A 14,963-nucleotide genomic window follows, 5' to 3' on the forward strand; every position below is an offset into this window, starting at 1 on the left:
TACAGCATAAGATAAAAAGGTGGAACTGGAGGGTAAATATAAATTGTGGTTAGTTGATAAATAACAGAAATGCTCAGACATAAGACATAAAACTAATATATCAGAATATATCAGAAATGTTCATAATAATTGCTGCTGTTATTTTTGTCTTCTATGGATACTGAAAAAACTAATTTTTCTATGATCGAATCTGCACATTGGCTGATGCATTTAAAACATTTCTCTCATTCATTACTGCCCTTTGGATGGACTAAGGCGGCTGGTTTAGACAGCTGAGGGTTAAGACTCTACACGAGTAGTCTCATTTAAAGCCTCGGGATGCAATTTAAGCCAGAGCTGGCCATTTTATTACAGCAGACAAATTCCACTTCACACTCACTGCTGTGATTCATATCAAAACACTGGCTGGTCTCTTATAACGAGAAGAGACAGGCACTGCGATGTATCTCTGTGTAAAGTCATAATTCTCTGCTCCTCAAATTCTTTTATATCTCACAGCTGTAACTGGCTTTGAAGTCCTGCTCTTACAAACCACAGCACTGGTGAGGTTCAGCTTGTCGTGTTGCAGGTGAAAACGTTTGTCATTAGAAACATTCCTCAGAAGCAGAGGTGATCAGATGTTTTACCTCAGTCATGTTTTATTTGTTCAGATTCTCTTTACATCCTCGTAGCAATCAATAAATCAAACGCCCTGACATAAAAAGCAAAATATTCAGCATCCACAGCTGTTGGAAACCTATTATAAGCCGTCCACGAGGCTTGACAGATACTGTACTGTATATTGCTAAATCTATAGCAAGCTAGTTGCACAAGAACGGCTGTTAATCCATCCATTTTCACAGGTAGTATCTGTCCCTATCCTCCTAATGAGAATGGCAAGTGATAAGAGAGTAGCAAGAAGACACTCAGTAACTCTAATTTGACATGACAACTGTGACTGCGTGCACATTCACACTAAAGTGCCACTTTAGCTTCGAAGAAATCTCAGAGTGCATCAAATTCGGTGGAAAAATCTTCAGCCTACAGTAAGTGCTTATTTTAACTCACAGACATCTTGACGTGATTGACAGCTGTCTCAGCCTGTCACACTCACATGTGTAGCTCTTGACCATTGCCTGGACTTTGGTTTCCGGCACCAGTGACTGAGCAGAAACCGATGGATGACCTCACTGATGTTCTTTTTCTAATTGGAAGCAATACAAAATGCCTGGTAATGTCACATAAAATGCCAACATAAAAAGACAGGAAGTACATGGAAGAAATGCAATAATGCTTTATAAAGTGAAACACTGCTAGCTGAAAGGGTCAATGACATTTTATGGGCTATGTCACTGCATTCATTTGGCGAGTGCATTAGAGGGAAATGCTAATTAACAGTGGCCAGCCCACAGTTCTAGGTGTGTGACCTTGTTAGCTTTCTTGCTAACCTTCAAGCACTTAATGCAGTGAATGAATGAAAGTTCCTCCTACTGAACTTTCACTCATCACTTTGCCTTGAAAATTTAAGAAGTTAAATATAGTCACTTAGAAGAAGAAAAACAGAAATCCTGTTGTGGCCTAAGATGCGTGTAGCAGCATCTCCTCAAAATATGGCGACTGCCAGTCAACACAGACATGCAGCAGTACCTTGAAAATACCGAAGCCTTTGTTTGTTTTTATTTACTCCTCTAAGACTGGCAGCTTTAATAGATGTGTGTGTGTGTGTATGAGAAAACAAACCCCAGAGACCTCAAGTCGCAAATGACCAGCCGCCATGACACACACACATATACACACACTGAGTCACACACGTTCCTCTCTCCAAGATATCGCATTGACACCCTTCCCACCCACACAAAGACCTCCACATGAAGAGCCCCTCTCACACACACACACACACACACACACACACACACACACACACACACACACACACACACACACACACACACACACAAACACCACCTTTTAAAGTCTGGATGTGTTCCTCCTCTTCCTCCGCTTTTTCATCTTCTGCCTCTGCTCACCTTCCTCCTTATCTCTCCCTTGTTCTTCCTCTCCCTCTCTGCCTTTCTCTCTCTAGATGTCTCATTGTGCCTCGTTCACTTGCAGAAACTCCCTCTCCTCCTCGTGTTTTCTGTTGCCCGTGGATGTAATGACGTGGGATTGATGCAGCAGTCGGCTGCTTTCTGCATCCTCAGCAACATCGCAGAGGCCGCACGCTGAGGAGCGTTGGTCTGACGGGAGAGTGTGTGTTCATGTTTGTGCGTACAGTGTGTGTGAGAAGAAGACAGAGGAAGTGAAGGACGAAGGGAAAAGAGGAAATGGAGGGAGAGAAGAGAGACATGGGAGCTGAAATAAATGAAACTCATGGCAAAATGGGGAAAATTTCAGAAAAATGGGCAGAAAAATTGGGGTAAAGTGCATAGGCAGGGAGAAGGGGGTGACAGCCTGCCTGGCTTTGATAAACTAATGAGTCAGGAGTGAAAATGAGTCCTGCATGCCCAAGCTAGTTTGTCCTCTCCTGCTATCTGAACCCATCCATACCTTCCTCTTTACGTACTGCTATGTCAACACACACACACACACACACACACACACACACACACACACACACACACACACACACACACACACACACACACACACACACACACACACGCGCACACACACACACACACACACACACACACACACACTTTTTCTTGACTGCTTGGTCTTTATCTTGCAAGCACACCTGCAGCCTCCTGATATTCAGCAGAGAGGAAGTGTGAAAGTAGTTTGAAATTCTTAAAACAGAAAGTTGTAGAATCAAAGGTGAGGATTAAAAAACATGAAAAGATGCCCTTTAATTCATTGTATATTGCTCTCTCTCTCTCTCTCTCTCTCTCTCTCTCTCCTGATAGGTGCAGAGAAGGTATGGAAAGTAGTGAACTTTTTTATGCTGTGCTTTCTGTTTTTTTCTTCTCTTCTCTGGCTTTAAAAAGTGGGGCAGCTCTTCTGAAATACTGCAAAACAGAGGGGAGGGGGCGTACCGTGGAGGGAGACTGGAGGAAAACAGTGAATGAGAGAGTAACAGATGAACAAGAAACAAAGAAGCGACAGAGCGAAACAAACATCAAGCTGAGTCAACCCCGTCCGATGGGCTCGTTTCCAATTAGCATGCTTGTTAACCCCACGGTTGTGCGGCATGTTTTGTTTTTTCCTGCGAGGAGACGTCTTGTCAGTCACAGTGGATTCAGCAGATCTGTATGAGGCTGCGGAGGGCACGTGCACACGTGCACAGCGCTGCGCTGCGGCCTGCAGCAGTGAACAGTTTGGTGGTGGCCTGGTGGCTCAGCGGGATCATGTGTGCACGTGATAAACATCGCTGAAATTCATACACACACCCTGTTACTGTATGTGGAATGGAATGCATTTATATAACGCTGTTATCCAAAGTGCAATTTGCCTCACACTCGCAACAACTGATAGCAGCAAGCTGCCATGTAATCTGCCGGCCTAGCCATCATGAGCAATATGGGGTTCAGTGTCTTGCTCAAGGACACTTCAACATGTGAACACGAGGAGTCAGACATCGAACCTCTGCGGGCTGTATGGATGACCTTCTCTCTCTGCTGAGCCAAAGCTACCCTATTAAAATGGAAATGATATCTGCAGCTTCAGGTAAGGGTGCAGGGCCCCGTCTGCCTGTTTCCACTCGCTCAAAAACAACGTACTACAATACCCAATACCCACGCAAGCCGTGCTCTTACACTGATTGATAGTTTGTGGTGGAAAAAAAACTGATGAAAATATGAATAAAACTAAATTCAATTATATCCAAAAAGTTTGAAGAGATTGCTTTTCCTGTGGGTGTGGCCAAGAAATGAGCTGAATGTTATTGTAAAAGCTCGTGCAGCTTTAAGTGTCGTCCTCAAGGTTGCTTTGACCGGCTATGACTGCGTTCCCACATGAGTCTCTTGAAGCAGTAGGTTATGCGCTGGGACGTCTTTGCACGGCGCCCAAGTCAGACTTAACAACGGCGGCAGAAAGTCCAACAGAGAACGAGGGCAGAGTTTCAAACGTCACACTGTAAACAGCACTTTAAATAAGTTACTTACAGGAAAAAGCATACAAATGTAATGTAGACTGTGACCAGTCCAGCTGCTCAGTGTGCATGCAGGCTGTCTCATATGATCAGGCCCTTGTGTGACAGCAATACATTCTCTATTCTGTATGCTTTGCAATTCTGCCGTTGTATTCAGAAGTCCTGTTTTTTCTGCTCTGTGTCCACACAGCACCAGAGAGGCGACAAGGACAGCAGCGGTTCACAAACTGTGGTGATGCTGGTGGCGATTATAAAACAGCCACTTCTGAGTCACATTTAAGACCGAGTAGATTCCCAGTAAACACCTGATTGTGACTGCATAACAGCCTTTCACGCTGTGCCTTACAACACCACTGAGTGCTTCTAGCATTGTAAATGACTGTTATGGCTCATTGCTTCATGTTTGGATGGACATAATGTGTGGATGCAGATAAATAATAAAAGGCTGGTGAAATCAAAGGAGCCATAATAAAAAGAGGTAAAGAATAAAATGGGCTTTCTGGCGAGTCAAAGATAAACCCGTGCAGCATGGTAATGATTCTTTATTGGTCTAATTAAAAGGAAATGACAGGCTTTCCTCTGTGCTAGTCCCCTCCTCTTCACATCATACCTCACAGTGTCTCTTACAGAGTATTGTCATATAGCTTAAATGGTAACAGCAAGTCGCCACTGCTGAGAAGCAGATTACACTTTCATGATATAATGCACTTTAAAATAGAATAAAAACTTGACTATTGCCAGCTGGGGACTGTAAATTAACTATAGGTAAGATAATTATCACCTAGTCGACACTGCATCAAATTAAAGCCAAACATCGAGTTGGCAAGACTGTCCTCACCAGAACTGATTGTGCGTATGTAAACATGCTGTACACATATTTGTTTTGCTCATCCCATTTAAGCCAGCCTTGAATCCCTAGTGAATATATCCACATTCATGATTTTTGCTCCCCATGGTTCAACTTCCAATATCAGTGCTCAGAGCCAGCGCAGGAGGTAATGTGCCCTTTATGTAGCGAGGTGGAAATAAGTGTCAGAGTGATGGAAATGGACCATGTTGGACTTTCATGCAGGAGACTGAGTTTGTGACCCGTTACAGACCTGCGAATAACATTTTTGTTAACTCTAACCTTGATTTAGCCCTAACCTTCATCACAGTAGCTGCCCAGATAATGCTGAAAATTTTGAAAATGAACCAGATGAAAACAAAATGTTCTCATTCAGTGCAGTTTTGCTGAATCATCTTGGGATGATACAGTGTTCATGGAGAATTGCATAATAATCACAGCATTAATAGCGACAGTTAATTTCGAATAACACACGTAAAACATGCTCACAGACAACAGAACACACACATGATTACATGATTGCCTCGTCTAGCAGTGAGGATGCAAAGGCAGAACCGTGCAGGTAACCCATCACTAACCTTAACCAAACGACCTGATGATCTACATCAGTGTACTGTATATGGAGAACCATGTTATTGTCCTTTTGGTGCAGAGAAAACTGGTCCACGAAATCGTGAACTACTGTCACTGATGCATCTCAATTAAAAATAAACTACTTGAAAGTGCCACATCGGCAGCAGTGCAACTGCACTGCACTGCAAATTTCCACATATCTCATAATTGTCCTGCTCACTTTTCTTCTTACAAGTGCTCTCTTGTTCCTTCTCTAATGCGTAGCATTACATGTATATGAAAACATGAGGGCTTCTCAGCAAATCGCCTCTGTATAAATCCATTTGGAGAAACATGTAAGTACATACTTGAGGGGTAAGAAGCATACATAGAGTGCCATTTATTATGTAACAGTGCACATTAGCAGCCTGACAAAGTGCTGGCCATACCTGCTGCAAACAGTTTTACATCAGCCACTGCAGTCACTACCTTTAAGAGAGGATAGAAGTAGTCCCTGATTGTTCTGAACATGTACTCTTCCTCTTCTTCTTCTTTTTTTTTTTTTTTTTTTTTTTTTTTGATGGACTTAAATGGACCCATTTCAACACAAAACTCAGACAAAATTCTGTTTATCATTTAGTTATCATTAATTCAGTGCATTGTTTTCTAAAGTGCTCCATTCATACGCACACAGATCCTTTCGTTTTATCAAGTCTAGGAAATCTTTCATGGACGATGACTCATTCAGATTCCCGAATGGTTATGAAAGTCTGGCAAGAAAAGCGACCTCTCCTCTCTCAGAAACTGAACCCTGGCACATGTTTGTCTCAGTAAAGTAGTTTATTCCCAGTTGTTCTGATGGAGCTGCTCAGTGGCCAACAGACGGTGATTGTGGTTGTCGTCCCCAGCTAACAGGTATGAATGAGCAGAACTGGGCGGATGTGATTGGCGTGCTCAGTAAACCATCCCTACATATGTTTAATCTGCCTTTTTCTCCTGAGACCACAGAAGAACACATGACATTTTGAACCGCGATGAGCTAAATGAGTTCAAAATACCGCTGGACTGCCGACTCCTCAAGCAAAACTAATCTTAAATTATTTCTTCTGCTCTGAGACACTTAAATACCAAACCAGGGCCCAGCCTCCCAGACCATCTCACGCTGTTTATCAAATTATTTCCATTGTGAGCATTAATGGATTGAATAAAGTCAAAGAGGCCGCTGGATTTAACAGTGGGGAGCTTTCTCTGCCAGACAGGCGAAAAGAAATAAGGTAACATGAAAACTAGGGCTGAATGTCCATTTGTCAACAGTACGTATTTGCTTCAGGACTGTGAACAAACATGACACTCTAAGCTCCCTAAGTAAGGAAGGTTAACACCTTTGTAAATATCTGGGTTCTTTATTCAAAGTGCACCCTTATCAGTCCATCAACTGCTTTTTAAAGAACCAGTAAATAGATCAAACAAATTAACAAGACAATTTTAGCTGGCTAACATTAGCCTCAATTACTCAAAGTGAAGATATTTAACTTTTGCAAAAGAGCTGCAGCTCCACTGCAGTAATAATGGTAATAATCCATCATAATGGCGAGATTCTTTTCTTTCTCATGGCGTATAATAGGAGCAGAAACGTGAACATAATGTTTTCGTTGTCAATAGACAGGAAGAACAGTAAACAATGGGAATTCTCCTACAGTCCCGCAGGCGGGCAGTTGGAACAGTAAGGGGATCTGGTTTCATATGACAAAAATCTTCTATCAAGGTATACTCAAGGTATAGTGCATGTCCCCACAGCATCACCCACCTACTTCTGCTTTTTAAATATCAAGCTTCTTAAGACCATCACTAGTTATTACATCTGATCATATGGTAAAAGCCTCTCTCCCACTTTTCATGCCTTCAGCACAGATTTCCATCTCAGACAGGCTCGTGAGTCCAGAGTCACTTTCGCCATTCCTCCTGCCAATTCGCCGAATAGAAATGATGGTTGATGTGAGGATTAATTAGCTGCCAAAAGATGGATGTACAGTGTTATGTTCTCGACTAGAAAACATTCAAAGGAGACCAACAAAGAGCTCCAATCACTGGAAGGTTTAGCCTCACTGCAACTACAGTATTCTGCTATTCTATGCACACAAAGGAAATTTCTCTTCAAAGAGAAATGCCAAGTCAGAGTACTTAGGAGGTCTGTAATCAATTAATGCACATCACACTGAGAGATGTGGGTCCTTTTTAATCTGACAACGGAGCAGTTGCTAAAGCATAAGTGCCTGGCATGATCAATATCTGGAAAGACAAAAGATCACAGAGATTATGCAGTGAACAGGAATGGTTTAGAAGAGAATATAAGCTTTTATCACGCTGACCCACCTAACCCCTCTAAATGATCAGTCTTGCCTAATTTGCATTGGAAACCTGTGTCTTGGAGTTGTGTAACATTAGTATATGATTTCTAATTAATCATTGAATGTTTCTGCTGGTCCAGCATCTGAACACAGCAATCACCGCGTACAGGCTTGAAATCACACGATTCATTGCTGTAAACTAAATGTTAGTATTACTGGAGCATTGTTGACGCCTGCGGTGGTGCAGGCTTGTCTTTTTTTGCTAAGACAGAACGTTTTAGGAGCCACATATACAGCTCTGACAATAAATAAATAAACTGCAACAGACAAGCAAAATACGCCTGATGATGATAATAATAATAGTAGTAGATGAATACAGTCCATCTGTTTGGATGATGCTAACATGAACCCTAAACAACAAGCTGTGACACTCCCACTGCTGTGTTTGACAGATCTTTTTCCCTCATTCTGGGAAAGATCTGTCATCAGTGGCAACCGATTTGACTTTCATTACATTTGGTGTTTGTTCCAGGTGTCAGACAATTAAAACAGTTGAAAACAAAGTCATTATAGATGATAGCGCAGGCTTAGAAGAAACGAGATCATCAGCATCAACATCTCTCCTTCCTTTTTCCTCCTTCTTTTGTTCATTCTTTTATAAATTGCCATTATGCATTTATTCCTTCCTGCTATTGCTCATTCATTCATTTCGCCTTCATTTCTGTCTCATACATCTCACTTTTTTTCTCTTTTTTCTTTACTCCACTTTTTCCCTCATTATTTCAGAAACTGGCCGTGTGAGTCGACTTTGCAAGCAGGTTATAGCAACCTGCAATAATATTAGTTGTTAAAACCTGCTTGCAAAGTCGACTCACACACTTACACACACAAATATTATCTATGTTTATTTTTAGGTTTCAGGTTGTTGTTTTTTTTTGCTAAGACAGAACGTTTTAGGAGCCACATATATACAGCTCTGACAATAAATAAATAAACTGCAACAGACAACCAAAATACGCCTGATGATGATAATAATAATAGTAGTAGATGAATACAGTCCATCTGTTTGGATGATGCTAACATGAACCCCAAACAACAAGCTGTGACACTCCCACTGCTGTGTTTGACAGATCCACAGGATTTTTGGTATTTCAGCCCAACATAAACTCTTGTTTCATAGAACAGATGCTTATAACAGTCTGTTGAAAGTTTGAGCTTCATTTTTCTTTCCACTTTTCTTTACAGTAGTCTTGCATACTGGACAGCAGCACAGTGTCGCCACACCACCAGGACATTTTGCAGCTACTTTTCAATGGGATGGGATTGCACTGCTTCAGGATTTCAGTCTAAACATGTAACATATAGAAGAAGAAGAAGAAGAAGAAGAAGAAGAAGAAGAAGAAGAAGAAGAAGAAGAAGAAGAAGAAGAAGAGCTTTTTGTTGATTTGACCCATCCTGGTAAGTCCTTCCTCCGACCAGGAGCGGTGGGCTGCCAGCCGACAGCGGCGCCTGGGGGGACCCAGTTTCTTCTTGTCACCATTGGTCAGGTGGTGATCTTCTTGCATGTTTTCAGTGGGGGAATATTTAAGGAGGATACCCCAGGTGAGCACGGGGAGAACATGCAAACTCCACACAGAGAGGCCCCTTTCCTTGAGATAAAGGGCAGCAGGCACCAAAGGCATGGTGGAGGACACGCCCCTCAGCGCGCACAGCGCCCCAGGTGGGAATCGAACCCGGGACCTTCTAGCTGTGAGGCGAGACTGTTACCACTGTTCCACCGTGCCACCAAATATCGAATATTTATGAGTATTTTCTGATAAAGCATTAAATAGCACACATGCAATGACACACACACATTTTCCATTAGACGTGTGATTGTACGGATCTAATTGCAGTTACTATACAGACAGAGCTGCAGGCTTTACGAGGAACTCTCAGGTCTCTCTCAGCCATTGACCTCAGTGTGTGTGTGTGTGTGTGTGTGTGTGTGTGTGTGTGTGTGTGTGTGTGTGTGTGTGTGTGTGTGTGTGTGTGTGTGTGTGTGTGTGCGTGCACAGACGGACCGGAAACATCACAGAGACATGTCCACTGTGATTAGCACTTGTGTAAATGTCAACCTTGTTTGCAGTGCAGGTAATGAACAAAGCTCTGGATCTTAACAGGAGACAAAACAGAATGAGAGAAAGGAAGGGAGCAGAAAAAAGAGGAGTGGAGATGGAGAGATGAAGTGAGGAGAGAAAATATTAGGTGTAGGAGGAGGGAGAGGAGGGCGAGGAAGGGGAAAGAATGAATGTTTGGTGAGATAAGAGCAGGGGAAAATGTAGGAGAGAAGGGGGAAGTGAGGAGAGGAAGTAAAAGGAGAGAATGGGTGCAGAAAAGGAGGAAGGAGAGGAGAGGTTAGAAAGCGACAGGATGATGAAAGCAATATGAGGGGAAAAGGTGGAGGCAGAAAGGAGGGAGGAGGAGGAAAACATGGAGATGAAAACAGAAAATTCAGTCGAAAGAGAGGAGAAAGTATAAAGCAGGAGAAGATGCAGAGGTTAGATAAAGAGGAGAGACAAAGCGTGATGAATGGAGAGGAGAAAGAAAAAGGCAGGACAGGAGATGGATTTCCCTAAAATATGCAAACATTGCACAACTCTTTTTCCCTCATTCTGGGAAAGATCTGTCATCAGTGGCAACCGATTTGACTTTCATTACATTTGGTGTTTGTTCCAGGTGTCAGACAATTAAAACAGTTGAAAACAAAGTCATTATAGATGATAGCGCAGGCTTAGAAGAAAAGAGATCATCAGCATCAACATCTCTCCTTCCTTTTTCCTCCTTCTTTTGTTCATTCTTTTATAAATTGCCATTATGCATTTATTCCTTCCTGCTATTGCTCATTCATTCATTTCGCCTTCATTTCTGTCTCATACATCTCACTTTTTTTCTCTTTTTTCTTTACTCCTTCACTTTTTCCCTCATTATTTCAGAAACTGGCCGTGTGAGTCGACTTTGCAAGCAGGTTATAGCATCCTGCAATAATATTAGTTGTTAAAACCTGCTTGCAAAGTCGACTCACACACTTACACACACAAATATTATCTATGTTTATTTTTAGGTGGTGACCTCTAGTGGCTGTAGTAATTATGATTGGAGCAAAGAGGGTCAAGCAACATGGCAAAACACATGATTTCAGCCAGTAGACAAGCTGTTCATGTCCTGCGTGGGACTGCAGGACCTTTTTTCCCTCACCCTGACGGAATAGATTTGGTGCGTAAATCTAGCCAAACTGCAACCTTTTCACATCGTCAACAATCTGACGGAGTCTGGCTTGTCGCTCGCGCTCTCCAACAGTGATATATACTGTTTTCATCATTAGTAATCGACCTATTCAGTTGTTTCAGTTTTGAACATGTGGTCATTTCATCATCCCTCTGTTCTTTTTCCCTCTCAATTTATTATCTTGTCCTTCTCGTGTCCTACATTTCCTCCAGTCCTCCTACACCTGCTTCATCACTCATCTTCTTATACTTTCCTTTTTTCTTTCTTTCTTTCTTTGTACAGTTCCCCCTATTTATCAACAGTAAAGCCAGTAACTCTGAGTTCTCACCAGCTTTTCTTGTAGCTAAAGCATGTTTCATTTCTTCCTGCCCCCCTGTATCAGCTCTATTGTTAACTGGGCTGCACTGCACCTGCACTGCATCAATCTTTTCTCTCCTTTCTGCGCCGCTCTCCTCTCTTTCCGTCTGATCTGTTCTTTTCTGCTCTGCTCAGCTAAGCTGTGCTCATTTCCCATCATCGCTCTGCTGTGCTTTCTTTCCCCATTGCCTTTTTTTTTTTTTTTTTTTTTTTTGGAATAGTTTTGTTGGATCACACAGAGAAACTAAAGGTTGGTGCTGGGTTTCATTTTGCCCATCACACTGATTTGATTTTGGAAACACTGCAGGCGTCATTTGTCTGCTCGAGGTTCTGGCTTTAGTGCAAAACATAAACAGAACACCTACTGCAACATTTACTCATTCGTCTGTGTGATGCACAGTGAGCCGCGTGCACCACCTCTTTTACATCTACGCCTGAAAATTTGGACATTACAAACTTTTCAGCAGTCTGAATGTTTGTGCATATTATGGAAATTTAGAAAATTTTCAACCAAAACTTTAACTGATCATTCTAAACCAGAAGACTTTCTCTGAACTCCTTGTGTAGTTCTCCGTGACGGTGGGAGGGCGTTCACCTGCGCCGCAATTTCCTCTTTATGTCATCTTTTATTGAAGCTGTTCTGCTCCTGCTGCAGAGCAGGAACGGGCTATTTGTTTTGTCTGTGGTGCAAAGCACTTCTTCACTTTCTGAGTCGCTGCGTTCTTTTTCCCTCCTCTTTAGAGAGGAGACTGTGAAGGGTGGTTTTTATGAGGTGACACCTTGACATGCTTTTATTATTATTAAGCTCCTGTGAACATACAGCGATTCATCAATATGCAGTTCAACCAGGAGAGACTAATAAGAGGGAAAAAAAAAAAGCTAATGCGTAATTTTGAAGTAAGATTAAATTTATTGTGAACATAAGGAATAGACTTTGGCGTTTAGACCCTGGCAGGGAGTAGATCACCACAGGAAGAGGTCCTATGAATTAGGTACTTCCAATATGAATCAGACTCCTATGGAGCCTAAACACTGGTGATGGTGAAAAGAATGAAGCTGGAGATTGGAACGACCTCTGACCGGAGGGTTTGATTGGAGATGACCAGGCATCCACAGATGAGGTGGTGAAGGGGTGGAGGTGGGTCACAGGAGCACCACGGCGCTGACTGGTTGGCAAAACGTGAGTGTGCCAGGTTGTGATTGGATAATGACAAGAATGGGCTTGTGGAGCTTAAAGGTAAAGGAAACTTTAGCTTCTTTATGGATGCAGTGGAAACCAGTGCAGCTTATAAAACAGCACAAGAGAAGTTGGACTTATTTTAGAAATGAAAGCCTTGGACACCATCTATTATATTTCTACCAGCCAACAGAGAAAGTGCAATTATTTCATTAAAGATGTTGCGTGGAGCCATGTTTTGCACATCATCACATCTGTTCATGTCTTCTTAAGTTAATTCCTCTCTCATCTATCATCCTCCATCTATTGTACTGTAATGTAGTAGTATTAAAATCTGCTCGGCTTGACTTTTATTGTAATGCAGTTTATGTAATCTCTGTGTCATCCTGCTCCACTGGGTACCATTTTATTTTGCACTGCTCTGTTTTTACTGAAGCCCAAGGCTACTGGAAAGGAGAAGAGAGGAGAAACATGGGAGGAGGAGAGGAAAAAGAGTGGAGCCCAGGGCTTCTTCTTCTTCTTTTTCCTTTTTTTTTTTTTTTTTAGCACAGCCCACCCCCCCAAAATAGTTCCCTTATTTTAGGCTGTCCCCAATAACAGAGGAGTGGCTGCAGGTGAGAGAGAGAGAGAGAGAGAGAGAGAGAGAGAGAGAGAGAGAGAGAGAGAGAGAGAGAGAGGGAGAGAGAGAGAGAGAGCTGCAGATATAAAGACATGATTTTTCTTTCCTGGCATCAGCACAGTCCAAATTCACATGATACTAATGTGAAAAACAAGAATACAAGATGTACTTTGGCCTTTTTTTAGAACAAAATGAATGCACACACGCATATCGAAGTTTTTTTTTAACATCAGTATATCATGATTTCATTTATTAAGAGGCTTGTGCATGATCACGTGATCAAATAAAACCAGGGAGATCATAACCTCAGACCAGAGGTAGATGGATCATTCAAGAGCACATTTCCCGTAAACGCTGCTGATTTCTGTTGCACAGTGGATTTGTTTTTCTCCCTGTCACCACAATAACGATGAAACCCAGACTGAAAGAGACGTTTTTGACGAATTCATTGGCCTTTCACACCCATCACCGTCTTCCCATGACTAAAACCTCTGTTTGCTCTGTGCGAACAGCCCGCTCCTCCGGCGGATGTCTAATCTTTGTCGGCCTATAATCACTCACTAGATGCTCTGCAGTTGTTCGAATGTGCAGAAAGTTGAGGGTTGCGGCAAACACACACATACAGCATAAAATGACAAGGTTGTTAAACTTTACCCCTCATCATTTGGATGTGTGTGCAGAGGGGCTGCACACACCTGGGGTGGTAACCTTTGTTGGTCAAACCTGTGATGGAAGGTCTGATAGCCACTTGGGAAAGAGGAGGAGAATGAGCCTGATTGCATGTGTCTAGTGTGTGTGTGTGCGTGTGTGTGTTGTGTAACAGTTGTCTTCTCCCTCAGGTTTACTATACCCATTAAAAGTTTAATCATCAAAAGGTCAAGGTTTCTGCTCTGAAACAACACACACCGCAGACTTAAATGACCTGGTTACTGCACCATTAGTCCAAAGTCTGAGACCTAAGACAGAAGTCTTCGTCCTAGAGGGTCCCATATCACTGATGTGCTCTAATATGGACAAGTCAAGGTCCAAATATCAGCCGTCCTCACCAGAAAAACAGCCATACAGGTCAAGCAAGTAGCTTATTACGACTGCCTTCATTGTCAGGTGCCTACCTCTAATGGCAATAGTAATGGTAGTGAAGGAGGAAGTCATGTGATGTAGTATAAAGTCTACAGATGGAGGAAGGTGGTGCGGCTGGATGGTCCAACACACACAGCACTCAGAGGCCGCTGCTCATGTCCTGTGTGAAAAGGAAAGTCAGTGTTGACGTACTTTAAGCTACAAGTAACCTACTTATTTGAACCCAAACCACAATCTAACCAAGCAGTTGTTGTGCTTAAACCTGAGGAAATGGATGTGAGCACATGCAAGGTGTGCGTGTGTGTGCGCATGTGTGTGTGTGTGTGTGTGTGTGTGTGTGTGTGTGTGTGTGTGTGTGTGTGTGTGTGTGTGTGTGTGTGTGTGTGTGTGCGTGTGTGTGTGTGTGTGTGTGTGGTTTCTGTCAGTATTTAAGGACACAGCAGACTGCAGGCTGGTCTCTCCTCACAGCTGATGTCTGATACTCTCCCCTCTTTCATTTCACCTCTGTTACTGTTTTCCTCTCCTGACATTTCAGACTAATCCAGTTCGGCAGAGCGATCATCGCTGCCCTGCAGAAACCTCACCACTCAGTAAGGACAACCTTTCAGCAAACCTACTCTTTTTATTTTTCTCACAATTTTTTTTCT

This window comes from Chaetodon trifascialis, chromosome 13 (assembly GCF_039877785.1).
Source record: "Chaetodon trifascialis isolate fChaTrf1 chromosome 13, fChaTrf1.hap1, whole genome shotgun sequence".
Lineage (NCBI taxonomy): Eukaryota > Metazoa > Chordata > Actinopteri > Chaetodontiformes > Chaetodontidae > Chaetodon > Chaetodon trifascialis.